At 44.7% G+C, this 25994-nt stretch overlaps 1 protein-coding gene and 1 pseudogene across 10 annotated transcripts in view; one reads left to right on the plus strand and one right to left on the minus strand.

Annotated features, from left to right (window-relative positions):
• NECAB2 (N-terminal EF-hand calcium binding protein 2) overlaps nt 1-25994 on the minus strand; it is a 403696-nt gene that overhangs the window by 194454 nt on the left and 183248 nt on the right. The window lies entirely within an intron of this gene.
• Nucleotides 2575-3923, plus strand: LOC149857301 (uncharacterized; annotated as a pseudogene).

Below are 25994 nucleotides of genomic sequence, written 5' to 3' on the forward strand. Positions count from 1 at the left end.
GGAAGTAAACGGGTTGTCACTTGTTTACAGAGGTGGATCCACAGGGGTCCAGCGGTGCAGTCACACTCCCCTTTGGCTGTGTCACATGAGTGTTTGGCTTGGGATTTGTCCAGAATTTCATAGCAGCCCAGAGGACTAGCGCTGCTGCCACCACTCATCCCCTCCTTTTTCCTGGTACTGAATTCAGCAAGGAAGGAGAGGGAGGGGAAGAGAAACAGCAGCATTCATTCACCTGCCCTGGGCTCCTGTGCCATGCAAAAACAGGGATTCCATCCACTTCCCACATTGATCAGTTGGTGAGCTCAGAGCTCATTGCTCAGGTCCAGCTCTGGCACGAAGCTGCAATGACCAGGCAGCAAGCTCAGGGCTCCCTCCATACATCTGACACAGCCAAAGTTGGCAGGGGGCTGCACACCCCTTGTCTGGTTCCTGGTTTTGCTACTTCTTGTTTGCCTGATTAGCATCTTGAATGAAATCCAAGTGGATTTCTGCTATGGAGCAGACGAGAAAGCAAGTAGGACCTAAGAACTTAAAACCAGTAAAAGATGTTTAAACCAGGAGAGAGAGATGGGGAAATGAAATGTATCATGCTTTAAAATAAGATGTTAAAGTTATATGACCTGGCAACTTTTCCTGTAATATTACTGGTTAAAGACAGCTGGTCCCCACTGCCTCTACTGTAGTGGTGCAGAGACCCATGAATCCTGATTAAATCATGACAGCTAGCTTTAAGGGTAAGCTAACTGTTTTTTTTAGAGGCATATCCAGTTACTCCAAGTGATTCCTTTTATTTATACCCTTGATACTTCAGATGACTTAGTACTGAAGGTGCTCCCTGCAACTCAAATTATCCTTGGTTAGGGGAGGCAGAACAGACAAGCAAAAATGACTTTCCTTATGACTGTAGCCAGATGGATGCTTCCACGTTCTGTGATATTCTGTACCTCTCTGCATGTTTTACTGTTGAGCTTGTACTGTACTGTCAAAGCTATTACACACCATGAGGGACTCATCTGCCATTTTCAGCTGTAATGAAATTGTAAGGGTGATAGCAAGGCCAAGCATTTCTTTTTCCAACAGAATGAGCTAGTGCAATCATTGAACATAATGCTTTTTTATAGTTTTATTTCCTCTAACTGGAAACCCCCCCTCACAGAATGAGTCCCCCAAATCATCAGATGGCAGCAGAGGGGAATTCATGTCCTGTTGCAATTAATTTTTCTCTCAAGGCTTGACATGTTAAAGCCAGGGTTGCAGGAAAGTGCCTGTGATTTTTGAACCAGTATATGCATTTCCCTTTAGCAGGGCAGAGAATGAAAATTGCTGGAAGACTGGAATGTTCATGAATATAAAGAGAACAAGGAAATGGAAATAAACAGCATCCCCCCTGACTCATTAGCCACTGGTACTTACTAAAGCTGGAATCTGAATGAAATACATGTTTGACAATTCTAGTTTCAAAGTTATTTTGTGAATGGAATAATTTCTGGTCAAAAGCATGAGAAGAGCACAGATGTCTTCTATTTCTGTCCTCAACACATTCTCAAAAACAATTCATTGGCAGAATTAAGGAAAAGCTTTAATTTAATTACCTGAGGGGGTGGAGAGTTTTGGCAATTTTTGCACCAACATAGTCCCATCTAGAAGGCAGATATTGGATTCCATCTTTATACAAAGGGCATTACAGTCTCTTCTTTTACAAGTAATTTAACACATATCAGCTACTACAGACTATAGTCTCATTAATTTCAGTGTGCATATGCTCCACCCATCTCTACCATTTCAATCCAACAGAGATATATTCCCTTCAAGCCAAACTCAACAGCGACATATACTTTCTAAGCCTATGCAAGAAAACACAACTTCGTTCCCCGAGGACTAAACATCTACAGTCCTCTGACTACTACACGCAACTCCAAATATGCTTCACAGCTATGCAGAAGAACTTCAGAGAAAATTAGAAGTCATTTACTTTACTTAATCTACTCCAAAAGAGACCAACTCAGGAAGGAAATCACCACATACTACAACAACTTAAAGACAGAAATCCAATCATCTTCCCTGATAATATACAATGGAGTCAAAGAGACTTCAAAAAACTTTCTACAACATTCATCCTACATAAAAAGAAGAAATGGAACAAATTACTCCAAGAACAAGCTCCCCAGCCACAGAACAACCATCAGAGGAACAACACCAACACCGTACAACATTCCGACCTCAGACTTGATGAACTGAAAACAGCAACCAACCCTCAAATATCATCAATCTCTCTACGCACACACTTACTAAAACTGAAAAATCTGTCCTTTCTAAAGGCCTAAATTTCTGCCCAGAAAAATACCCTAATAAAATACTTCAATGTGGAGAACTAGAGGAATTCTTCCGATGCCTTTGCCTCAAGGAATATTTCCACAAAGAAACTGAATCCACTCCCAACAACAACTCATCCTCTGACACCACTCAGGAAAAAAATCAACCCCCCAAAACCTAAAAAAAAAAAAATCAGATTGGACACCTGACAATGGACGAAACCCTAACCTTGACCACTACATTGACTGCTTCAGGAAAAGAATGAACAATGAAATAATCAACAACACACACCACCATAACAACCTCTCTCTACCAGAGAAAAAGGCCATAGAAGCTAAGATCTAACCACCAAATAGTAATAAAACTAGCAGATAAAAGGAGGAGCCATAGTCGTCCTAAACCGTGAAGACTACATAAAGGAAGCCAACAGACAACTCTCTGACATCACCTACTACAAAAAACTACAAGAAGATCCTACTTCCCTTTTCACCAAGAAACTGAACAATACCATCAAATCATTCCCAACAGGACTACAAGAAAAACTACAGACCTTGATCCCCCCATTACCTAACTTGGGGACTTTTTACATGCGCTCTAAAATCCACAAACAAGGGAACCCTGGCAGACCTATCGTATCCAACCATGGGACCCTAACTGAAGAAGTATCATGTTAAGTTGAATCAATACTAAAACCACTCACCACCCACAGAACAAGTTTTGTCCAAGACACTACAGACTTTCTACAGAAATGTAAAAACATAGACCACCTTCCCAGTAACGCCCTCCTAGCCACCATAGACATTACCAGCCTATATACCAACATCCCACATTAAGATAGCATCCAAACCTGCCTTACATATCTATAGGAAAAAGATTACAACTCAGAATACAGACCCAAAGTTATCCCTGACCTTATACACTTCATCCTCACACACAACAATTTCACTTTTAATAACCAACCCTTCCTCCAGACAATGGGAACAGCTATGGGCACCAAAATGGCCCCACAGTATGCCAACCTTTTTATGAGCCATCTGGAAGAAGACTTCCTCAAGAACTGCACCATCAAACCCTTGCTATACTTAAGATGTATTGATGATATCTTCATCATTTGGACTGAAAACCTGCAATCTCTGATTGAGTTCCATCAGAAATTCAACAATCACCATCCCTCCATCTGACTATCTCTTGAATACTCCGATGCCAACATCTCCTTTTTAGACACAATGATTAGTATCCAGAATGATAAATTATGAACCACGTTATACAAGAAAGCCATAGACCAACATACATATCTGCACAGAACCAGCAATCACCCTAACACACCAAAAAGGGCTGTGATATACAGCCAAGCCCTCAGATACCACTGAATTTGCACTGGAGAGAACACCCAGGATTGCTACCTCACCAATCTTAAAAAGGCTTTCACCCAACAAGGACACTTCTCCAGAGAGATAGATCGCACATTTGAAAGGGCTACCCAGATACCATGTGAAGAACTGCTGCAGTACAGAAGAAACCCCCCCACAAATCATACACTGCTTGTTATTACATATCACCCCCCCTCGATCCCATACAGAAAATCCTCAAACAACTGCAACCCATACTAGAAAGAGACCCTATTCTTAAAGAGACCTTCCCAGAGCCCCCCATCCTAGCTTGCGAACAAGCACTGAACCTCGCCAACCTCATCACCAGAAGCGAAATTCCTCAGACCCAGAACACACCAAATGGATCCAGACCATGCCATGACAAGAAATGCAAAACCTGCCAACACATCTCCACCACCCCCACAATCACTACACCCCACAACAGAGCATCAGCATTCCCGGATCTTACAGCTGCACCTCCAGAAATGTAATACATCTCATCCAATGCACCAAGTGCCCAGATGAAAAATACATAGGAGAGACCAAACAACAACTGCGCACCAGGATGAATGCACACCGGAAATCTATCAAAGACAGGAATACCCAGTTACCTGTGGGGGCACATTTCTCACAAGAAAATCACTCTCTCTCCAATCTCTCAGTCCTGATCCTCAAAGGAAACTTACAAAACACTTCCCAGAGACGAGCCTATGAACTCCACTTCATCAACCTCCTGGATACTAAAATCATGGACTAAATATAGACATTGGATTAATGACACATTACAACCTGCCTGACAGCTGACTTCCCAGGTACTTCTCCACTATTCATCCCCCTTCTCTCCAACATGCGCAGCCTGTCTCTCACCCATTGACTCCTCAATCTACATTTTCACTGACTGCCTGTCTTGTATGCATACAGCCCAGCCTCTGGCTTCTTTACTTTTCTTTTCATCCAGGAAGAGCACATACCAACTGCAGAAACTTCCTTAGCCTGATGAAGGGTTTTTGAACCTGAAAGCTTGCTTAAAAATTGTTCTTCAACTATTTAGTTGGTCTAATAAAAGATATCAGATTCACCCAAAGAGCTTTGTCTGCCTTTAAACATCAGACATTTACACCTTGGAAGGAATAAACAAAAACTCAAATACAAAATGAGTGATACCTGGCTGGTTGGAAGCGCTATGGAAAAGGACTTGGGAGTCTTGGGAGACAACAAGTTCAGTATAAGTCTGCAGTGTGATACAGCTACACGAAAGGTGAAATGCAGTTCTGGGATGCATCGAAAGAAGCATTAGATGCAGAAATGGGAGGTGATAGTGCCTCTCTACTTGGCACTGGTTAGGCCTCATTTGGAGTACTGTATGTAGTTCTGGGTAAGTAAGAGGGAACATGATAGCAAACTTCAAATACCTGAAGGGCTGCCATAAAGTAAAAGGAAAACACCTTTTCTTTCTTGCTGCATAGAGGAGGATGCAGTCCAGCGGTCTGAATTTGCAGCAAGGCAAGTTAAGATTGGATATCTACAAAAACTTCTTCACAGTTAGAATAGCAAGGCAGTGGAATAAATTGCCTAGGGAAGGTGTGGATTCTCCACAGGGCTGGAAGAGATTTTTTCCCCCCTCTCCTGCTGCTACATGTATCAAGGCTTTTTTTTAAGCTTTTGTCAGAAGCCCTGGATGTTGGCTGCAGCCAAAGCTAGGGGTATTGTATGGGCTGTGCCAGTGCTCCTTCTGGGTTCCTGGGTAAAGGGTCTTGCCTCTCTACTGTTGAGTCAGACTGATTGCCACATTTGGAGTCAGGAAGGAATTTTATCCCATGGTCAGCTTGGTATGGACTGGGATGTTTTATGCCTTCTGCTGTAGTTGGGGGCATGGCCCTCCTCCTGGGATCTCTCTATTTTAACAACCCTTGCAACAGCTGAACATAAGCTTCTGTGGTCTCCTTGCTTTACCTGTGACAGACAAGAGCTTTATGTCTTGTGTTGTGTCAGGGTTGACTATAGTTTTGCTAAAGGGTTAGACAATGGATTTTTGTGTGACAGTTTGCACAGGTATGATCCTGCCTCATGGAAGGGGGCTGGACTACATGACCTCTGGACCTACTTTTCTCCAAGACTCTATGATCAATGCCACTACAGGGAAGCCCTCTCTGAAGCTTTGACAACACACTACATCAGAGATACGTAAGACACAAGAATACGTTCATAGAACCTGGCTTGTCATGGTTTTCTCTTCTTCAACATGTGCATCTCTTGCAGGGATTGTCTTTGTTTTATCTTGGCCCCTGGTTTTAGAGGCCTCTCTAGTCAAGGAAAGAAGATGTACTGGGGCTGACATACTCAATGTCCTAACAAGCTGCTAGCAGGAGGATGGAAGGTGAGGACAGAATGACATCAAAGTGCATTTCCCTTCCCTATACCCAAAGGGGTTTGAGAAGCTTACTTAAAAAAGCTCAGGACACTTTTGGTTCTTGAGATGAAATACATTACAGAGATGCAAAGCAAAATAGAAGTATTTATGAGCTTATGTCTACTTTTCTCCCTTTGCATTCAATACTAATTACAAATTTCAGCCCAGATGGGGTTTACTTGAACAGTGCATTGTATATAAAAACGGGCACAAACATTCATTAATTTATGCCATGAGTTTAATAATTGCCACATTTTAGACAGGTCTTAACAGAAAAGGTGAGACAAGTTTACAGGTGTCCTAACCTTACATTAGATGAAAGACAGCTGGAGTGGTTTGGATTTAATAATGGACCTTGATGAAAATTAAGCCATTGTTATTTACTTAATTAATATCAAGAATACAGAGTCGAACTTCTCTTTTTGGCAAGGTTACCACAAGCATAGTGAAAATGAATAGCAATAATTAAAGGTAGGGTTCTAAAATGCATCTCATTTACATAAATTAGCATACTACTGAGTGTTGTTGGCCAGTGGATCACTTCATAAATCAGCTGTTACCAAATCTGTCTTTCTTCACTTGACCAAAGAAAAGAAGAGAATGCTTATCAGAGACATACAAATCTGCCTTTCACAGCTCTGAGAGAAGAATTATCATTGCACAGCTGATAACTTCATGTCAAGTTTCAGGAGACATATCTGTTGATCAAAGGCTGCTGGACAATACCAGCTAAATTCCTTTCATCTCACAAGGATTCAGCCGCATCATAGTAGTATCAAGCAGCATGATGTACATCCTACTCTCTGTAAATGCCCTGTGGTATAGTGGTTTTCAAACTGGGGTACACAGCACTTTGCCAAGGTATGTGTACCTAAATTTTAATAATGGTGGTGGAGCTTCAGGTTGGTCAACATGAAGTGAGTAATAGCATTATTGGGTGTGGATGTTGGTGTCAACATTCTTCCTAATGACTGAATATGCAGAGACGCAGGGGGTATGAGCAGCAATATTTCACAGGTAAAGAAATATATGGCCAAAATTTTTAAAAAAACAGAGCTCTAGGATTTAAAAACTGTACATACAATCAAGAATATGAATAGATGTTGCATTTTTCTCAGCATCAGTTGTGCCTGCATTTGTCCTGGAACAGAACAGTCCTGAAACTGGCATGTATACATACTGCCCTTCTAGTCAGCCTTTAATGACTGGCTGAGTGCATTGTTGTTTTTCTGCCATTTATTCAGTAATGCAATTCCAGCATAATAGTTCAGATGCACTTGGTAATGTCCCAGGACAAACTGTTAGCATTTTTCCCCATGAATCTTTTTTGGAGTTGTCTCAGGACAAGAGACTGGACATCTGAACAACTGCACTTTGTCGTAGTGAGAAAATAATTTCTTCCAGCACAAATGTGACATTTGTTTGTAGGGCTGTGCAAAACAGTACTGTTTCGTTTTGACTTCCGTTTCCCTGTTTTGATGGGACAGTGTTTCGTTTCAAATTTCATTTCATTTCAAAAGCACTATTCTGTTTCGTTTTGTCGAAACTGTTTTGCTGTTTTGATGCTGTTTCATTGTTTCAACCATAGGCTATAATGGGGAAACACAAAATGCCTATAACTTTGTCATTTCTTGCCTAATTTGGATGAAACTTGCAGGGATAGTAGCTGCTTCTGAAGCCATTAAGCCTGCCAGGTTTCAAGGAGAAAGGTGCAGGGATTTCTGGGAAACTGCACTTCATGGTGCTAACAAGTAGAACTCGTGACATGTGTGACTTTATGTGTGTTACGGCACAGTGGGATGAAAACAGCAGACATGGTAGCCCCTACTGAGGCCATGAAGCTGTCCAAGTTTCAAGGAGATAGGTACAGGGGTTTCTGGGAAACTGCATCTCAAATTGTTCAGAGCAAAAATTGCGTCACTTGCAAGTGTGAAGGCACAGAGAAAGCTCAGTTCAAACAATGCCTTTTATGCTGTTTTTCCATCCCGCCCCCAGAGCACTGGGATTGGAAGGGACTTCAGGGAAGTATCACAGTCACTGGCCAGATACACAGTCAATATGAGAGCGGTCCTTCCCTCCTCCTTCCCCACCCTCTCCTTAGTTTCTCATTAGCTGCAAGCAAGCCCAGCTTCAAAACTCAAAACGTTTCAAAATTTTCAAAATGTTTCAATTGCCCTCATTTCATTTGAAGGCTGTTTCAAAGCCTTTTCATTTCAATTTCAATGTTTCAAGCTCAAAATGATTGGAAACAGAGTTGAAACAAAACAGCTGGCGAAATTTTGCACAGTCCTATTTGTTTGTAGCCTAAACTTCATTATAAACTGTTGTTTATAACTTTGCTTTGCAGAAAGCCACTTGGCCTAAAAAAAGTTACATTTAAGATGCTGCTTATCATATGAAGTTGGGCGAAGGGGGCATTCTGATGGCATCAGTAGCTGTTAGCTAAGTGACTATTTTCAACTTTCAATGACATTTGGGAGCCTAATTGTCATTTAGGTCTTTGCAGCTCTCCTCCCTTAACTGCTTTACAAACAATTATTTTCAAGACATCCACTGGACCACCTCCACCCCCATAAGCCCCAGGGGCCACCATAACAGAAAGTATATTATTTTGGAGAATAGGCGTACTTAGAAGTCTGTGAGTTGAAAGCTGCAGGCATCTGTAATCTTCATTTGTCAGTTACTTGTAGACAGGAATGAGGTTCCACGACTGAAAACTGATTGTGTTTTATCATTTTGCTGATGTTAGCCACCATCTCATCATAAAAGCTCCCTCTCACCCATCTTAAGGTCCAAACGATAATTCACAGCTGCTACTTATGAGCTATGTATTTTGGCACAATATCCATTGCTGCTGGTGCTTTCTGCCCACAAATTGAAACATCAGGTATATACTATATGTAATATGGTATAGAAAGTCATGAGTCATGTGAGGGAAGACAGACTAAAGTTATTCCAGCTTGGGGACCTTCGGAACGTTACAACTGCAAAGATATTATCTAAATCCCACCCATCCGCTGCCAGACACCTCTCATCTATCTATCCTCACTGGATGATTATCTAGCAACATTGAGTCAATATGGTTATAACATTTTAATATTGGTTTTGTTTGTTTATCTGCATGTTATTTACATGCTTTAGAAAGTTAAGAATGGGTGGCAATAGAAGATGGAATGGTCCTCTACCTATACTCTATTTTTGAGATTATTTTAATATGCTATGTGCATATAAATGTTTAAGTGTTCAAATGTTTATAAAAGTCTTTTACATTTATCTGTGCATCTTGAATCTTTAAAACTGGGCCACAAGAAAATCAAGCAAGCGTAGGTTCTCATGAGGTTTGTGGCATGTTAGCATCTCCTGTTATTTCAGCTCTCTGATGGAAGAAGCAGTGAATATGGGGAAAATGGGAAAACGTCTGGACTTTCACTTAAGTGAAAGATCAAATGTGTTGTTTTACATAATCCCATTTTCCTCCATCTGTAGCTCCGTCCTGTTTCATGCTGTGTCGTTTTGCCTGCCAGTTACCTAACATAGCAGCTACTGCATGCTAATATCAGGAAAACAGAGAAGTACATCCTTCACGTGTAATGGCGCGCAGTTCCCTTAGCTCCAAAAATATTGACAGTTTACAGTTTTGCCTGTCACAAGTCACAGATTTCCTTATGAAAAAGACTTGTTATTTAATCTCAACTGCTGCCTCAGACTCACTGAAACAATAGAAATTCAAGTGCAACTAAGAATGTTTAAAATACATCAAGGAAATATGTTGCTGGAACAAAGCAAAAAGTCTAAATGCAAATTACTTTTCCTGAGTATACTACCTACAGATTGGCTAATTTCTTTGTATATGTACTGAAGATGGCCAAATACTGCATAGAATACATTAACAAGACACAGTTAAATACTTGTTTCTTTTCTGGTATCTAGTCGGGTGTATTATGCAATCTACATACTTGCACCACTGTCTTTATATAGGAACTTGACAATAGGAATATTACTGTACTCTGGGACTCAAACAGTCAAACAAATTCTAAGTTACATTCATATTTGTTTTCAAATGCTGTCTTGTCTCCTTACATAATGCATCCACATCTATTGAAAGTGACAGACGTTTTTCCATCAATCTTTGAATATTTAATCTGTGTAGGTAACATTGCTCAACAACCAACAGCAAAAACCAGCTAGAGCTTTGACCCCAGAAAGGAGTCAAGGAGGAGAAGGACTTTGCTATTACTACTGATTTTATGTGGAAAGGGCTCAGTTACTATATGGCTAGATACAGACAGTCAAAAAGCCCAAGGCTGAAGCGATTTAGTCTTTGCAGGTTAGTTTAAGCTGCACAGATAAAAGTGAAATGGAAGTGAACAGACATTTACTTTGATTTAGAAAATGCAGCCACATACCTGCAGTGGCTCACGCCAAAAGTCCAGGGATGCTAGAGCACGGCTCTCTGCTCATGTGTTCACTTCCTCTTCCTGCTGCCCCCACAGTCTCTGCGATTTGCAGTCCAGAATTACAGCAGGACTGCAGAGTTGCTCATCACTTCCTATTCCTGCTTCCTATTCCTGCCTCTGGGATTTGTAGTCTACAGCTGCAGCCAGCAGTAACTTTGAGCACAGGGGAAGGGGTGTTTAATCCTCCTCCCTAGCCCCATAGCTCAGCTGGGGTTTGCTGGGCCCTCCCCCCCGGTAGACTGGACTGCATCCCCAGCTGGGCTTGCCCCCTCTACCCCCTTGTTAGCCAGCTCTCATTGCTTCAGCTAGAGAGTAAAGGGGCAAAGCATGCTGGGATGCTGGGGGACTGTGATTTAATTTGAACCAGGAAGGGGTCTGGGACAGAAGTTTCATAAACTGATTTGACCCAAATTAGTTAATTTTGATACTACATTCAACCAGGTTTATCTTAAACCAGTTGCAGCCATTTTGAAACTGATTTATGTGCACTGAACTTCTGTTATGTTACAGCTTTAAACCAGTTTCTGATCACTGAAACTGGTTTATGTGTAACTTCTGTCCCTAACATAATAGAGCAGCAGTACAAAACCTTTATATAGACAATTTGATTGGATTTCAGCTCTCTGCCACAAAGGGTACCCGAAACTAACTGAATTTAGAGTTGGTGCAATTTCACCACAAAGACATGACAAGAGGCTGGGCAAGTACAGAGGCCGGGGCAGCAACCTCTACCTGTCATGGAACACAATTCCGCATAACTCATTCTCAGAATGAAGGATTGTTATTCCAGTATTGCCGTTAATAAATTAACACACAGACTACCTGATATTACTCCCCGACCTTTATCCTACTTATATTTTCCTTTGCTCAATGTCATTTCATTTTCCTAGTCTATGTTCCCCCTCTTCACCGTTTCCCAATGCCCAATGGTTTATGCTTTTAAATGTTTGCAGATATTTATTACAACCTCACAAATAATTTTCTGTCCAGTGTAGTCCACAGTTATTTTTGGTGTTCTTGCTTTCAGTAGCAGAGCTGCAACCTTAAGTCTGATTTCCTTTGTTTGCATGGGTTTGTTAGTTCAGTCCTTTCTTCCTTGTGAATTTTACCACTCTAGTAAAAGGGCAGCTGAAATCATATTTTCTTTACTCAATACTATGAAATGTTCTATTTAAAAAAGTAGGGTAGGGAAAAGTGAACATTCAATATTTCTTCAAAGTAACCATAATGAAGCAGACTATAAGAGGTTTGTTGTATAGATAACAGCATAATTCACAGAGTCATAAGGAAGTGGGGCTGGAAGAAACCTCAAAAGGTCATCTAGTTCAGCCCACTGCTCAAGACAGGAGCATCCCTGACTAAACCGTCCCAGCCAAGTTTCTGTCCAACCTGCTCCTGAAAGTTTCCAGGAATGGAGAGTCCACAACTTCTCTAGGTAACCTGTTTGAATCCTTGATTACCCTTATAGTCAGAAAGTTCCTTCTAATCTTCAACCTAATTTCCCCTGCTGCAGCTTGAGGCCATTGCTCCTAGGCCTGTCTCCTCTGGCCACAAAAAAAAGCCCGTCTTCATACTCTCTAAATGTCCTTTCATAGATTTCATAGACATTAGGGCTGGAAGGGACCTCGGGAGATCATCGAGTCCAGCCCCCTGCCCAAAGGCCAGGAAGTCAGCTGGGGTCATAGGATCCCAGCAAGATAAGCATCCAATTTACTCTTGAAGGTGTTCAATGTAGGCGCTTGAACCACCTCCGCTGGCAGACTGTTCCAGACCTTGGGGGCTCGGACAGTAAATAAATTCTTCCTTATGTCCAGCCTGAAACGGTCTTGCAGGAGTTTGTGACCGTTCGACCTCGTCATCCCATGGGGCGCTCTGGTGAACAGATGTTCCCCCAGATCCTGGAGGTCACCCCTGATAAACTTGTAGGTGGCCATCAGATCACCCCTGAGCCTGCGCTTTTCCAGGCTAAAGAGTCCCATGGCTCTCAGCCTGTCATCGTAAGATCTGTTTTCCTGATCTCTGATCATGCGCGTGGCTCTCCTCTGGACTCTCTCAAGCTTCTCCACCTCCTTTTTGAATTGTGGAGCCCAAAACTGGACGCAGTACTCCAGCTGTGGCCTCACTAAGGCCGAGTACAAGGCGAGAATGACGTCCCGGGATTTGCTCGAGAAGCATCTATGGATGCACGCCAGCATTTTGGTCGCTTTACTAGCCACAGCATCGCATTGGAGGCTCATGTTCATCTTGTGGTCAGTGATGACCCCCAAGTCTTTTTCTTCTGTAGTGCTAACCAACGTAGCTCTGCCGAGCCTATAAGGGTGCTGCAAGTTTTTCCTCCCAAGGTGGAGAACCTTGCATTTTTCGGTGTTAAACACCATCAGATTCTCGTCTGCCCATTTGCTGAGCTTGTCCAGGTCAGCCTGGATCACCCGCCTATCTTCTGGCGTGGATGCTTTGCCCCAAAGTTTGGTGTCATCGGTGAACTTGGCCACTCCACTCCTGACTCCAATGTCCACATTGTTAATGAAGATGTTGAACAGTATGGGTCCCAGGACAGAGCCTTGAGGGACCCCACTGGTCACAGGGCACCACGATGAGTGACTGCCATCAATCACAACCCTCTGGGTCCGACCATGAAGCCAATTTCCCAGCCAGCGGATCGTGGTGGAGCCAAAGCCACAACTGAGCAGTTTGGCCAAGAGCATGGGATACCAGATCAAAAGTTTTTTGAAGTCAAGATATATGACATCAATCTCTTCTCCCTTGTCCAGGTGATAGGTCACCTGGTCATAGAAGGAAATGAGATTGGTCAAACAAGACCTACCCGCAACAAACCCATGCTGGCTGTCCCTTAGAATGTTAGCCTGGGCCAGTCCCTCAAGGATGGCCTCCTTAATAAACTTTTCTAAGATCTTCCCCAGGATAGAAGTCAGGCTAATGGGCCTGTAGTTAGCCGGATCCACTCTCCTCCCTTTTTTGAAGATCGGCACCACATTGGCCTTCTCCCAGTCTTCGGGCACTACACCAGAGCGCCAGGAGTTTTCAAAGATCTGTGCCAGGGGCTGGGCTATGACGCTTGCCAGCTCCTTGAGTACCCTGGGGTGCAGGTTGTCAGGGCCAGCTGACTTGAAGGTATCCAGCTTCTCAAGGTGTTCCTTCATGAGGTCAGCATTGATGGAGGGTAGGGGATCCCCCTCACCCGGATTTCCCTGTCCCATAGCAGGCATGGGCATCCCGTGTGACTGATGAAAGACTGACGCAAAGTACCTATTTAATAGGTTGGCTTTTTCCTGGGCGTCAGTTGTCAGTTGCCCCATCTGGTTTAGCAGGGGTCCAACATTGCCCTTGCTTTTCCTCCGGCTCCCCACATATCTGAAAAAGGACTTTTTGTTGTCCTTGATGCCTGAAGCTAGTTGGAGTTCAGTTGCAGCCTTGGCTTTCCTGGTTTGGTTCCTGCAGGACCGGACCAGCACGGAGTAATCCTCCTTGGAGGTGAATCCCATCCTCCATCCTTTGTAGGCTTTCCTTTTTAGCTACAGTAGGTCCGCTAGGTCTCTGGAGAGCCAGGGGGGCTGCTGTGCCTTCTTGCTGCCTTTCCTCCGTGTTGGAATAGATTTAGCTTGTGCACTGAGGATCGCTTCCTTGAGAAGCAACCACTCTTCTTGAACTCCCAACTCCCTGGGGTCATGGTCCCTGCGGGCCTGACTGACTAGCCTCTTGAGCTTGTCAAAGTCGGCTTTTCTGAAGTCAAGGACTTCTGTGTTGCTGACTGACTTGCCAGCTTTACGGCGGATGGTGAAGGTGATCAGCTCATGGTCGCTGTCACCCAACTTCCCATCAATCGCTAGGTCGCCGATTAGGTCGTCCCCCCGTAGCCAGTACCAGGTCAAGCAGCGCTTTGCCTCTCGTTGGCCCATAGACTTCTTGAGTCAGGTAGAGGTCATCCACGCAGGAGAGAAAGCTTTGCGCCCGCTCAGATTTAGCTGAGTAATCTTCCCACAAGATGTCCGGGTAATTGAAGTCACCCATGACAACCAAGGTCCTGGAGCAAGCGGCCTCAGTCAGTTCCTGGGCGAACTCCTGGTCAAGCTCGGGACTTTGAGTGGGAGGTCTGTAGTAGACTCCCACCGTTGTGTCCCCTGTGCCGAATTCCCCACGAATTTTTACCCAGAGGGTCTCTAGCTGTCCATGCCGGTCACCAACATCAGCTTGCAGGGACATGTAGCTTTCCTTCACATAGAGAGCTACACCCCCACCCCTTTTTTCAACACGATCCCTCCTGTACAGGGTATAGCCCTCTCTCCCCATGGTCCAGTCATGGGTGGAGTCCCACCAGGTCTCCGTTATCCCAATGACATCATATTTCTTTGCACTGAGCAGGAGGACGAGCTCGTCCTGCTTGTTGCCCAGGCTCCTGGCATTAGTGTACAGGCAGGCAAGTGTGCCCTTGGGGGCTCTTGCCTTGCCCACAGATTGTACCAGGGCTGGGGCAGGGGTGGGCTCCCTTAAGTGCCCCTTTAAGTGCCTTGGTCCGCTGGCTTTGCAAGGGTCGTTCAGCGGGCCAGCAGGGGCAGTAGTCCCCCCATCCCCCAGCAGGCTTAGTTTAAAGCCCGGTGGAGCAGGTCAGCCAGCCTGGCTGAGAAGAGCCTCCTCCCCAGGGGAGAGAGGTGGAGGCCATCTCTTCCCAGCAGCTCGCTGCCTCTCTCTCCAAAGAGTGGGCTGTGGTCATGGAAGCCAAAGCCTTCCTGATAACACCAGTGCCGCAGTCTTTGGTTCACCGCATGGATCCTCCTCTCCCTCCTCAGCCCATAGCCTGAGACTGGGAGGATCAACGAAAAAGACTGGGAGGATCACGTATTTGAAGACTGTTCACCAATACCCCTTCAGTCTGTTCTTCTCTAAGCTAAATAACCCTGGCTCTTTCAGCCTTTCCTTGTTAAGTCTTGCTTCCGAGGCCTGTAATAAATGTTGTTACTCTTCCCTGAACTCTTCTGAATCTGTCCACCTCCTACCTGAAGGGCCCAGTGGGGCCCAGCAAAATCATTATCAGAATTATGGTATGTCTTGTTTACTGAGCTGAAGAGAACTTGTCATAAAAGTAGGCCTACTGGCAAATCTGACTCCTGCTCCTGAAATTTACCCACAAATATCCATGTTGCCACAATAATTACAATTGACTTCGAATTTGCAGATTGCTTCTCTTACTAGTTAAAGCTTTTTTGACAGTTGTTGATTTTGCTACATGACAGCAAAGGAGACTTCTATAAAGTATCCTGCTGTCTTCCTTTTCAATATGGAAACATAACATAGCATGTTTGCAATTTAGGGTAGAAGAGTTCAGTTAAATAGTTTCCTATTTAACTTTACATTTTACATTCTAGTTGGCAACTAGGTTAATGCAACACGGACAATTGCCTGCCAACAGCAAAAAAGTCCCAGTTAGGCTCCAGAGCAGCGAGAGATGCGCGGGTGAAAGCCCGCCATGCCCCCGCTCCCCCGAAGCCCCCCCCCCCAGCAGCTGCGGAGCCCCCCACTGACCACCAGCACAGCCAGAGGCAAGCAGGGCCCGTGGTAGGAAGGGGTTAACCCCTCACTGAGTGGGGGCAGGCGGTTGTGTGGAGCCAGGCCGGGTCAAGCCCCGTCCAGGCCCCTACTTCACTCAGCCCCCCAGGGAGCCATGTGACTGGAGCCATGCGAACAGGCGGCGCAAGCAGGCACGCTTGTCTGCCGGAGCGTGAGTTAGCGTGGAGTTTGCACAGGAGGGTGCGCAGAAGGGCCTGAGGCCCTGCCTGCGAACCCCCCAGGGTAAACAGTCCTAGCCTTAGCCAGCCTACCAGAAGCATGACACAGATGGGCACGTGCCACACCCCGAGGGTCCCATCGGGCTTTGCGCCGCGCCCCCCCAGGCACCTCAGAGACTGCCACCCAGACAGAGCACATGGTTCTGGGCTCCATGCAGACAGAGCCCCTGGCTCTCGGCTGCGCAGGCTGCCTCTCCCTTTTTCAGGGTCTGGGGTTCAGAAGCATGGCCACCTCCCCATGTGGGGTCTTCTCCCTTTTGGGGTCTCTGGTATGCCAGCTGGAGGAGCTCCAGGCCACAGTCCAGAGACTGCGTGCCATCAGGGACTGTGAGCAGGAGATTGACTCCTACTGCCAGGCCCTTCTGCCCTGGGAGCCGGAGGGTAGACCACCGTCTCCCTCCAGGACAAAGGAGGACTCCGGGACCTCCCACTCTGTCCAGTCAGGGGCATGGACCAAGGTGGTCAAGGGCCCTAAGGCCTGCTGCACCAAGGCCCCTGCCCCGTTGGAGCTTAGCAACAGGTACACATCTCTTGCTGCTCCAGCAGAGCCTGCTGAGTTGCCAGCTCCCACAGGCAACACAGGCTCAACTGCAGCTACCGTCCCCGCTCTCCCCAAGACAAAACGTAAGGTGTTTGTTGTGGGAGACTCCATCCTGAGGGGGATTGAGAGGGCAATCTGTCGTCCCAACCCCTTAGTCTGGGAAGTCTGCTGCTTCCCGGGAACCTGCATCTGGGACATTACAGAGAAGATCCCAAAGCTCCTCCAGCCCACAGACCACTATCCTATGCTCCTTATTCATGTGGGCACCAATGACATGGCTTGGAGCGTGCCCAGCCAGGTCATGAGGCGCTACAGGGATTTGGGAGTCGGACTAAAGGCTCTGGAGGCACAGGTGGTATTCTCATCAATCCTCCCAGTCTCGGGCTATGGGCTGAGGAGGGAGAGAAGGATCCACGTAGTCAACCAAAGACTGCGGCGCTGGTGTCATCGGAAAGGCTTTGGCTTCCATGACCACAGCCTGCTCTTTGATGAGAGAGGCAGTGAGCTTCTGGGAAGAGATGGCCTCCACCTCTCTCCCCTGGGGAGGAGGCTCTTCTCAGCCAGACTGGCTGACATGCTCCACCAGGCTTTAAACTAAGCCCATTGGGGGACGGGGGGACTACCACCACTGCTGGCCTGCTGAGCAACCTTTGCAAAGCCAGCGGGCCAAGGCACTTAAGGGAGCCCACCCTTGCCCCAGCCCTGGTACAATCTGTGAGCAAGGCAAGAGCCCCCAAGGGGACACTTGCCTGCCTGTACACAAATGCCAGGAGCTTGGGGAATAAGCAGGAAGAGCTCATCCTCCTGCTCAATACAAATAATTATGATGTCATAGGGATAACGGAGACCTGATGGGACTCCACCCATGACTGGACCTTGGATATAGATGGCTATACCCTATACAGGAGGGATCGTGTCAATAAAAGGGGCAGGGGTGTAGCGCTCTAGGTTAAGGAAAGCTACGCATCCCTGCAAGCTGATATTGGTGACCAGGGTGGACAACTGGCGACCCTCTGGGTTAAAATCCATGGGGAAAACAGCACAGGGGACACAATGGTAGGAGTCTACTACAGACCTCCCACCCAAAGTCCTGAGCTCGACCAGGAGTTCGCCCGGGAACTGGCTGAGGCCGCATGCTCCAGGACCATGGTTGTCATGGGTGACTTCAATTACCTGGACATCTCGTGGGAGGACCACTCAGCAAAATCTGAGTGGTCACAAAGTTTCCGCTCATGCGTGGATGACCTCTACCTGACTCAAGAAGTCTATGGGCCAACAAGAGGCAAAGCGCTGCTTGACCTGGTACTGGCTACAGGGGATGACCTAAATCGGCAACCTAGTGATCAATGGGAAGCTGGGTGACAGCGACCACGAGCTGATCATCTTCACCATCTGCCGTACAGCTGGCAAGTCAGTTAGCAACACAGGAGTCCTTGACTTCAGAAAAGCCGACTTTGACAAGCTCAGGAGGCTTGCCAGTCAGGCCCTTAAGAGATCATGACCCCAGGGAGAGGGGAGTTCAAGAAGAGTGGTTGCTCCTCAAGGCAGCTATCCTCAATGCACAAGCTAAGTCTATTCCATCTCGGAGGAAAGGCAGCAAGAGGGCACAGCAGCTCCCCTGGCTCTCCAGGGACCTAGCAGACCTCCTAAGGCTAAAAAGAAAAGCCTACAAAGGATGGAGGATGGGATTCACCTTCAACGAGGATTATTCTGCACTGGTCTGGTCCTGCAGGGACCAAACCAGGAAAGCCAAGGCTGCAACTGAACTCCAACTAGCTTTGAGCATCAAGGACAATAAAAAGTCCTTTTTCAGATATGTGGAGAGCCGGAGGAAAAGCAAGGGCAACACTGGACCCCTGCTGAATCAGATGGGGCAACTGACAACTGACACTTAGGAAAAAGCCAACCTATTAAATGGGTACTTTGCGTCGGTCTTTCATCAGTCCCACGGGACGCCCATGGCCACTATGGGACAGGGAGGTGCAGGTGAGGGAGATCCCCTACCCTCCATTAATGCTGACCTCGTGAAGGAACCTTGAAAATCTGGATACCTTTGAGTCAGCCGGCTCTGACAATCTATACCCCAGGGTACTCAAGGAGCTGGTGAGCGTCATAGCCCAGCCCCTGGCACAGATCTTTGAAAACTCCTGGTGCTCTGGTGTAGTGCCCAAATACTGGAAGAAGGCCAATGTGGTACCTATCTTCAAGAAAGGGAGGAAGGTGGATCCGTCTAACTATAGGCCCATCAGCCTGACTTCTATCCCGGGGAAGAGCTTAGAAAAGTTTATGAAAGAGGCCATCCTTAACAGACTGGCCAATGCCAACATCCTAAGGGATAGCCAGCATGGGTTTGTTGTGGGTATGTCTTGCTGGACCAATCTAATTTCCTTCTACAACCAGGTGACCTATCATCTGGATAAGGGAGAAGAGATTGATGTCATATATCTTGACTTCAAAAAAGACTTCGATCTGGTATCGCATGATCACCTCTTGGCAAAACTGGTCAGTTCTGGCCTCGGGTCCACCATGATCCACTGGCTGGGAAACTGGCTCTGTGGTCAGACCCAGAGGGTAGTAATTGATGGCAGTCACTCATGGTGTCCTGTGACCAGTGGGGTCCCCCAAGGCTCTGTCCTTGGACCCATATTGTTCAACATCTTCATTAATGATGTGGACATCGGAGTCAGAAATGGACTGGCCAAGTTTGCCGATGACACCAAACTTTGGGGTAAAGCATCCACGCCAGAAGACAGGCAGGTGATCCAGGCTGACCTGGACAGGCTCAACAAATGGGCGGATGAGAACCTGATGGTGTTTAACACCGAAAAATGCAAGGTTCTCCACCTTGGGAAGAAAAGCCTGCAGCATCCTTATAGGCTCGGCAGTGCTACGCTGGCTAGCACTACGGAAGAAAGAGACTTGGGGATCGTCATTGACCACAAGATGAACATGAGCCTGCAATGTGATGCTGCGGCTAGCAAAGTGACCAAAATGCTGGCTTGCATCCATAGATGCTTCTCAAGCAAATCCCAGGATGTTATTCTCCCCTTGTACTCGGCCTTGGTGAGGCTGCAGCTGGAGTACTGCGTCCGGTTTGGGCTCCACAATTCAAAAAGGATGTGGAGAAGCTTGAGAGAGTCCAGAGAAGAGCCACACGCATGATCAGAGGTCAGGAAAACAGACCTTACAATGACAGGCTGAGAGCCATAGGGCTCTTTAGCTTGGAAAAGCGCAGACTCAGGGGTGATCTGATGACCACCTATAAGTTTATCAGGGGTGACCACCAGGATCTAGGGGAACGTTTGTTCACCAGAGTGCCCCAAGGGATGACGAGGTCAAACGGTCATAAACTACTGTGAGACCGTTTCGGGCTGGACATAAGGAAGAATTTCTTTACTGTCTGAGCCCCCAAGGTCTGGAACAGCCTGCCATCGGAGGTGGTTCAAGCACCTACATTGAACACCTTCAAGAGCAAAATTGGATGCCTATCTTGCTGGGATTCTATGACCCCAGCTGACTTCCTGCCCTTTGGGCTGGGGGCTGGACTTGATGATTTTCCGAGGTCCCTTCCATGAAACTTTATTTTGCCTGTTCATTTAGTTGCATGTTTATGAAGATTAATGCCCATATTTGATATATAAATAATGTATAGTATTTAAGTCAATACTATATAAACATAAATATATAATGCATAATATATATATTATAAATAAATACACAATATATTATTTACAAGTACATGCACAGGCATAATTTTTATAATATTGCAAGCAGATGACTTTACCAGTGCCTTATGTAAAAAACTATTTAAATACTTAATGTCTAAATAATTAATACATCATATATATAAAATAAGCATTAAAGATGTAAGCAACTTCTAGCAGAAGGGACTAAGTCCTAAGACCTCTTTTCAAATAGGACACTTTAGTATTACTTATAAGTAGGCTTCCCTACTACAGACAGCACCAATGCATGCTTACAGAATCAGACAATGCAATACAAGAGAAACAGTAAGTAAGGATCTGATGAAGATTTATGTACTAGTGTTTAATTAGGAGATGAAAGGATTCTTGAAGGGATTATCCACACAGCTACAAAATGAACTGTTTATAAGATATGATGGAGGTATACTCCTAAATCGTTAGCTTGTTCCCTGTTTATCCCAGTTATTGTCCTCTCAAGTACCAAGGGTCTGTGTTTATAGAGATTTTATTGATATCTCCTTAAGGGAGTTGTACATCACCATCTTAAACATACGGATTCCAGCACTTTGGCTGACAGAAACAGTTGATCTGAAAATTAGCAGGGTGCTGTATCAAAGCTGGAACTTCTAAAATTATTGTAGTGCAGGCAACGTCATCCAATTTGCAATTTCTTCCATCCTTTGTTCAGCTTAAAGTTGATCATACAGATTTGTGTCTTACATCTGATTCAATTATATGCATGGTAGAGGAAGCCTAGCTCTTCCTACAGAATGGTGCTAATTAACAGGTTACCATGTGTGAAAGTTCATGCGTGCAATGGAGACATTTACTTAGTTGACAAAATGCTAATCAATTATTTTGGCATAACCATAACTCTCCCCCTTGATTTCATAAGCCTTCAACAAACATCGAAGTTAGAAGTAGCTTGGGTAAACTAACTGAAGATTAGGTTTGTTATATAAGACAAATTGGGTAAAAAGTAGTTATTAGCAGAAATCTTGCCACATGTATTGTGAATAATGACTGTATACCATTGTACAGAAAAACATTATTCTCACAGCCAGTAGATTTTTTTTAAGCTAAGTTGGAACCATTCTTCTATACATTCTCTGGCAGGCAATACATCCAGATATTGGAGTCTGAATAGAATGTAATTTATCATTTTCTCCATGGTTCTTTTTCTTCCTAGTATGAAGATAACATATAGCTCCTTAGTTGCTACTAGTGACATTAAAAAACCCAAAACGAAACGATCTATTTTTATTTTAAAGTGCTAATTCACAATATCCTATTTATGCTTCTCATTGCATTCACAATACAAACCCTGCCTTCCCTGAAAATAGCACAAAGGAGGAGGACACAAGAACATTCTAATCCAGAAAATAAAATGCTTCCTTCTGGGGAGTCAGCCTGACATACAAAGCATCAAACGAAAACAAACCAATTCCCCCTCCCCCACAATTGCCTTTACTCTAAAGAGGTTTCCTTTCACTGTGAAAGAAAAGTGAATTTGCAGCTGCAGCAGGTGGCCCAGCATTAGAGAAATTCTGCCATGCTGTGCAGTTTATGGGAGCACAGCCAAAGGAAAGCAGCATGCTGCATTAAGGACCTGATTCTGTAAGGTGCTTAGTGCCCACAGCTCTCACTGGGAGATGAGAATACTGGCTATCTCTTGGAGGTACTGAGCACTCAGCATGATTGCGCCCTATGGCCTAGATGCTAAATGGATTCTCTCTCTCATGTCTCTAAGGGAAGCAGCAGCTTTCCTTACACTCAGACCAAAGTGGGTGGGGGGGAAGTATCAACGTTAGAGTGTAATGCAGCGATAATAAAAGTATGGATGACTTCTATTGATTCTCTGTTAAGCAGTGAAAGCATCCAGGCAAACCAGCTAAGATGTGAGTTGCTATAGTCTTGATTCAAGATTTCCCAACATGTATTTGTGAATAACTCCCTTGACAAAAATCCTGTGGCAGCAGAGAAACTATAATATTACACACAGAGGAGAGTTTTAACCCTACATCTAGGGTCACTACAGGTGGGAGACAAGTAGGGCATCAGTTATCTGAACAAGGCCAAGTCACTCTGAATGAGCTGTCCCTTTTCACCTTCAGTTCCAGAAAAGCGGCAAAGAAATCTGCAATGCTTCATTTGCATTTATGAAGTGCAAAAACATTTAATCAATTCAATGTTAAATCACAATGTCAGGAATGCACATGTTACAACGACACCAACACATTTGATAAGTCACAGTGATGTCTTAAAGCATTTTACCTGCTATTGTTACAAATAAAACACAAAATTATACTTTGGTAAAAACTGACAAACACAAGTACTGCCATTACTGGACACACATGAATGGCAGCACAGACATATCAACCCTGCAATCTCAGGTGCATGCTGAAAGACATTCCAGGATTTTTAACAAAAAAACCCCTTATTATTTAGTTGCAGATTTCATCTGTAGGACAAAACAATCCTATTTATCTTCACATGGGGGTGTTGGGTCAATATACACATACCAGCACAAGGTTGTGCATGAGCTAGCTGACAGTTGTATACTTATGTGTGGCATGGCTAACACTTCAGACAGAGTGCCCTGTAGACATTTTCCCTCCTGTTAGGAATGAAATTATACTAAACATTTACATGGAAACAAGATATCTTCCATCCTGTGGCTCCAGTTGGAAATGGTTACATGGAAAAGCAGTATTAGAAATGTATGAAAGTCAAGGGAAGGTGGCCAACTTTATGCCATTTATGCCTTTGAAAGTCTTCCACTATAGGCTTAACTACCTTCAATGCAACAGAGCTGGCAATAGGACCTTTTCACAGGCCACCAGACCCTACTCCACAGGAAGTCCACAGTAGCATCCTTTGGAAACAACTGATCTAGGGTAAGGTTGAAGGTTCCTTGTCTAAGTGCTAGTTAGCTTTCACCTTCCTTACAGGTTCCTGATTAATCACTGCTAAGACCCATTCTCTATCTCAGAATGTAACATTATCAACATTACCAAAGAAATAGTATTGTTAGAGTAAGGAACCATCATTTACCAAGCTGGCCTGTTTCACTTTCTTGTTCTATTAAAGAACTGCTTTCCTGACAGGATCTGTTGCTGAAAAAATGACTCACTCTGGCCAGTCTTTATGCAAAAAGGCCAGATATTCATGGACTGAGTTACAACTGGGAGTGCTTAACCTTATGGCGTTCACCCCTGAGAAAAGAACACTTACTAATTATAATACTAGGTATTTACTTAATTTGTACCTCCAGTCCTAGTAATAAATACAGCAACTATATGAAACACTAAAGACCATGAAGAATCCTGCAGGGCAGAACAAGGGATATAGCAGAATGGAAACAAAATGGAATTCAATAGCTAACACCAATGAAATCTTTCTTAGAAGAGCCTGCCATCTTAAGCAATGCGACACTTACACAGTAGACCAAACTGGAAATTGGGAAATACACTTTAAGAGTATGTGTTAGATGGGTAAATCAATTTTTTCCATCTCTCTTCTCTGAGATTCCATTAACTCCGTGACAGTACTCAAATGGACATATAAACCAGTGGGTAACAAGTACGTAGACAGATGTAGGTTCAATCTGAAAGCCTCGTTAACAGTGAAATCCTCCTTCAGAGCATTACAGAGTAATTGAGTTTCTCTGCAATTAAGCTGGTCATAACAAATCAGTAAAGACATAAAAATTCATCAACTGGGCTTTTCACCAAGAGAATTTGCTTTAGTGAATGCATCTCAGTGCTCCCAGGCAGACAGGGAGGCAGCAGGAAGGACCTCTACCTACAGTGACCTTACATTGATCGTGACATTTTTATAATCAAAAGTCTCACACTGTACAGAAGATAAACCATGAATAGGCACTACTTACAGCAATGGTGATTCTTTGAGATGTTTTGTTATAAGAATCCTTCCCTTGTTGTGCCCATGCCTCACATGTGCAAGACTGCAGTCTTTAATAGGCAGTGACAAGGGAACTGAGCTTACCCCTGCAGGTCCTGTATCCCCCCCAATGCTTGAGGTCAAACAGAAGCAGTTGGGGGTGTTCTGCCCTATGCTCTTTTGCTGATTCAGAATTCCAACAGAGATGTGGCTGAAGGAGTGGGGAAATGGAAGACTGGTCACGGGATCCAAAGAGACAAAACGTCTCAAAGAAACTTAATTATGGCCAGTGAGTAACCTTTAATTCAGCAGTTCCCACTTGTGGTGACTTGCCATTGTTCTCCAATTCAGAGGAGAGAGAAGAGTTCATGGAGTCCTTGGCCCAAGCTAGGCAAGGATTGAATAACTATTTACCTGAATTTAAAGCATAAATTGAGCTCCAAGTAGCTTCTCTTTGGATTCCTGGTTTAGGAGCTGCAGAAGTTGCCTGAGCATTCACTGAGTAAGCCTTGATTTGTGGAGGGAGGGGCAGGCCTTCTAATCTGCAGTACATTGAATATATAGCACTGGGTGTTTCACCTGGACAATCTGCAAGAAGGGTTGGGTTAGCCCTGCTTCCCTTTGTTCAGTACCACATATGTACTGGGCAAAAAAGATGAGGTAGAATTTGGGACTGTGAGACTATAAATGTCCAGACAGTATCTGGTAAGTAGCTATGTAGACCTCCTTGGCTAAGGGAGTCGCATAAGTACAAAACACTATGCAGCCAAACAGCACAAGATTGTTGCTTTGTTGGACTTTCCCTGACTTTTGAGATCATGAATGTCATGAACCAAAACCTACTTAGAAGGCCTGTGCCTGTACTGACTTGGAATCTAAGATAGCACCTAACAATTATGTGGACTGAGGAGGAGCGAACAATGACTTTTGATGGCTCTCTTAGATGGAGAAAAGTGAGGCTTCCCCTCAAAGTCTAGATATTAGGTCAATGCTGGTGAAAAAAGGAAGTTCTCTGATCTGATTCCTAAATAATTTTCTCCTGGTAACAGACATATTAACAGACCTTAGTGTTGACTTGGGCTCCTTTACATAATGGACCAAATCTTCTGTACATGAGATGAAAACAACTGGTCTTCAAATCCCTGACAAACATTTATCTAAAATGTTCTTAGGAATCTCTAGAGATGCAGATTCTGCCACCTCCAGACAAATCTACTCCATTGCTTAATTATCTTTAGTTTTTCCTAATGTCTAATGGAAAGGTACCTTGCTGAAATTTAAGGGCATTTATACACATGGTCTGGGAATGTGTGTGTGTTGGGTGGGAGGGGAGGCGAGAGGGAGGGAGCCACTCTAAATAAAACACCTGGAGCATCTCATGTATCAGCATCCCTGCTGGGGATGCTTTATCTGAAGCTCATTGAATGCGGAAGGCTGCTGGAGCATGGTAATTGCCATGCTCCAGCACACTTGATTAATAGAGTCTGCTCTGATA

Source organism: Crocodylus siamensis, chromosome 9 (genome assembly GCF_052110815.1).
Source record: "Crocodylus siamensis isolate JL-2025a chromosome 9, ASM5211081v1, whole genome shotgun sequence".
Classification (NCBI taxonomy): domain Eukaryota; kingdom Metazoa; phylum Chordata; order Crocodylia; family Crocodylidae; genus Crocodylus; species Crocodylus siamensis.